Raw genomic sequence first — 4,110 nt, 5'->3', positions numbered from 1 at the left:
GGAGACGAGGGGTAGGGGCAGTTCTCCCATTCTCGTATCCTCGGGTAGCTCACCCAAAACTCCTGTGATGTGAGAGGCTCCCTCTCAAAAGTACCACAGATGGCTAGGGGTGGAGTCACCTCTCCTGCTCTCATGTCTCCAGGGTCAGCTCTCCCACAATGCCCGGGCGAGGGGTGGAGCCAGTTCTGCACAGCTCCTGGAATATGGAATATGGGTAGCAGCCCAGGCCAGGGACATCTGTCTGGCCTTTGGTAGTAACAGACCCCTGCTGCTGCTGCAGGGCCACAGACCCAGATTTGGACCCCAGTGGCATCACAGGCTATTCACACCAGGCTGCTCCTCACTACCCTCAAGTCTCTAGGTCTGTCCCTCTTCCCTGTGCACACCCCACATCCTCTTGTTTGTCTCTCTCTCTTCCATTTCCCTACTACTTGCTTCTCTCAGTGGTGCCTGGGATCTCTGAGTGTCTGGGGTTTCCCAGGAAGAGTCTCAGGAGTGCTATGCACTGCTCCTGCATCATCCTCTGGGCTGGGTCATCTCAGGCTAGCTCCCTGTCTGGGCCCTGGCACCGGACTGGTGGTTGTCTTAGGCTTGCTTTTTCAGGAAGTAGTGGGCTCCTAATCATTCGGACGTACATAGGTCATAACACCGAGCCTCTCTCCTCTTTGTCATCTACGGACACACGAGTGACACAGCAGCCACACCTGCAATACCTCTGGCGGCAGACCGACTATCTTATAAACAGGTTTCATGTTTGCAAAGCCTTTCTCACAGTTTATAACTGCTATGTCATTTGCTTGTGTGATTGCCACGCTACAGACTGGATCTTAGGGCCCCACGCACGACAGGACAGCAGTCTAGCACTAAAGGATACCTCTGGGCTTTTCATTTTCTTCTTTTCTTCTCTGGCTTTTGAGACAGCATCTTGCATTATACAGGTTGGCCATGAACTCATCCTGTAGCCCAGGCTAACCTTGGACTTGCAATCCTTCAGGCTTAGCCCCCAGAGTAGCTAGGTTTATATTCAAGACCTGGATTTTCTTATTTATTCACAATTTATCTCCAAACCAGATTATAACTTCTGTACCCCCAAGTTCACTTCTGTTTCCCCAGTAAGAAGTACAATAGGTACTCAGTACATTCTATTTTAAGATGTATATAACTAAGAGATGGTTGTTTTCTCATCACATAAAATCCTAGAATGTCATAAAACATAAAGACCTAATAATCACTTAACCTCATCATTCATCATTCATTGACGGAATAGCTGTTAAGCAGCCCTTCTGCATCCAAGGTCTCCCGACTCTCAGGGGCTTTGGTTCACTTCTCCCTTGGTCCAGCAATGACTTCCTCAAGTTCTTCTGTTGCGAGCTAAGGAAACTGAGGCAGGCCAATTCAATCAATCAAGGGCTTAAGGTTGTTCTCATAATTAAAGAGAACTCTCCTGCCTCAGGGTTAAAGAGGACAGGACCCAGTGTAGCCGCGGCAGTTTAGGGAATAGGTGTTTATGTGCCATCAGCAGGCTGCTACGGTCAGGGTGAGTTAGACCAGGTTCTTCTCTTCAATGAATCGCTGTACTTGACCATCACAATCACATCCCAGAAGAAGAGAAAATGGAGAATCTTTCTTTGGGTCTTATTCCAACTCCTGGATCTTAGGGCCCCAAGCACGCCAGGGAAAGCACCCCTTGCACTAGACTATATCTCCAGGCTTTGCGTTTTCTTCTGATCAAATCAAATATGAGTCCTGCTGATGTTGTAGTCTATGGTGGTTGATTTCCCAGATGGAGATGTGTGTGCTCTACCATAGGAGGAGCAAATGCTGGGGAAACACAAACGGCAGGTGTCAGCAGTGTGTCAACCCACACGACTGGTAGGAACAGTGCTGGGTGCCAAAAAGCCAGCTTCCTGACAAGCCTGGCCCCAGGCTGGCATCTGTTTCTCAAAGTCCTTCCCTTGGCTCCCTTTCCAGAGGGTTTATGCTAATTCCCCCGTGTGAGTACAAAGGCCCAGGAGGCACAGGGTAGAGTTTCTGGGATGTGAGCACTGCCAACTCCTGTTGTATCTGGCTTACTGTACATTCCGTCTTGTTTGCTGTTCATTTGTCCTGTGTACCTGAGGATCAAGTTCCCACACAGATGAGCGCTCCACCTCTCTCTGCTTCTGAGGAGGCTTGTTCATTTTTCCCCTGTTTTCTTTGTTTGTTGATGCTTCCAAAGCTAAGCTAAAGAACCCCCCCCCCCCCAATGAATATGAGGCTTAACTCACCTACTGGCGACAACCCATTGTCTATGTTCAATGACACCAACAACTACACTCCCCAGGTCAGTCTTTTCTGTCCCCAACAAACAACATCAAATCCAGCCACCCAGCATCTAGGCCTGGTTATTTAGGTTACAAAAACAAACAAACAAACAAACAAACACCGATAGAGGTAAAAGAAAGAAAGACAGAAGTTGTTGAGGATTTTCTAAGATGGAAATAAGACTCTGAAGAGAACTTGGATAACATCTCCTTCCAGGAAGCTATTCTGCAGCCGTGTTGGGCTCTCAAGAGAGTCTGAAACACCAGAGTCCCAGGTTCTCCTGCCTTCCTCCACTGTGGCGTAAGATGTTCTTCTGGCTCCCACGCCCCTTCTTTCCTTTCTCCCTCACTCTCTTGCTTGTTTTGGATTGCTGGAGATAAAATCTGGGTCTCACACCTGCTTATAAAACGGGGACCTTAAAATAATAGAGCCTAAAGAGGATGGAGCAGTTAAAGCTCTGGCACCAAGGGAGGGAGGCAAATTATACACCCACCGTTGACACCTGCCCCACAGAGAAATCACTATGTGTGTACTTCCTGCTTTTTTCCTCTTCTTCTGTTCTATGCAAGTGTGTTTGTACTTAAAAGAGAGCAGACAGCATACAATAACTTTCCTCCCTCCAATTCTGGCCAAACTGTCAGTAAATCTATTTTCCCTTGCCAGTTTGTACTCTACCTTCTTTTGAGATGCAGGGCATCTGCAGTGGCAGGTTTGTGTGCCTTAATGCCCAGTGCCACTTCTAACACTGCCCGACGTCCACAGCCTTCTTTCTACTTCAGAATTATTCATTCTAGGCTACAAGGTGAACCTAACTCCAAGTCCCTTGTAAGCCTCGATGTTTCTGGGGACAGTAAAGGAAGCCAGCAGAATTGTTCACTGAAAAGCAAGGTTTGTGAAACTGCACCCAGAAATCGAAAGCAGTGCACACATGTACAGTCAGGCTTCATTCTGGGGGGTGTGTGTGTCTATGTGTCTGTGTGTGGTGTGTGTGTGTGTGTGTGTGTGTGTGGAAAACCAAAGTGTTTAACTGGATGAATAACACGGAGTAAAATCCCATTTAGCCAGAACATCTGACCTGAGGCAAAGCACATCTTCAAATGTCTGACTAATATTTAATGTAGTATTAGTCAGCTCTCTATCTGGGAGAAGAGCATAGGGAATAAAACCACAAGCTATGTCACATAAATTGTCCAGATACCTTCCCACCCTCCCCTGCAACTGCCCCTGCCCCTGTCCTTCTCTTACACATGCTTGGCCAAAACATAGTGGTAGGGTATGAAGAAGCAAGTGAGGATGCTGTATTGGCAGACAGGTACCACTTAGGTTAGGGTTTTCCTATATCACTCAAAAGTATGAAGGGTGAAGTCTCATCAGATGGGGTAGGCCCATGCAGTGAGCAGCTCGGACCCTGCATCTGTGTGAGATACCAGATGCTTCCTGTGTTCTGTTTGACACAGCCTCTGTTCAACAGTGCCCCTCTTTAGAAACTATAGAAGGAAAAGACGGGGTGGGGGCTTTGGAGGCCCCAGTGTCTGGAACTAAATAATTTACATGGATTGCAACACTATGAACAGATATTTTTGCTATCTCAACTCTCAAGGAAACCAGGACTTAAGAAGACCGATAGACCTGACCAAGGTCACACAACCAATTAGTACTGAAGGGACAATGTGAACCCAGCCAAACTGACAACCGAGCTGGAACTTCTGATCATTATAGTTCTGTCACTCTTACTGACTGAGATTCATGTGGAGCAAACGATTATCTCTCAGTCCCCAGGAGTGAGCTTTGATTTTTTTTTTCCCT

At 47.3% G+C, this 4,110-nt stretch overlaps 1 pseudogene; it reads right to left on the bottom strand.

The window, feature by feature from the left end:
• Window positions 1-608: 608 nt before the first annotated feature.
• On the bottom strand, window positions 609-726 carry LOC114613769 (annotated as a pseudogene).
• Between the last annotated feature and the right edge of the window lie 3,384 nt (window positions 727-4,110).

The sequence above is a fragment of the Grammomys surdaster genome, unplaced genomic scaffold (genome assembly GCF_004785775.1).
Source record: "Grammomys surdaster isolate TR1022 unplaced genomic scaffold, NIH_TR_1.0 126271, whole genome shotgun sequence".
Classification (NCBI taxonomy): domain Eukaryota; kingdom Metazoa; phylum Chordata; class Mammalia; order Rodentia; family Muridae; genus Grammomys; species Grammomys surdaster.
This window is presented reverse-complemented; position numbering and strand designations above follow the sequence as displayed.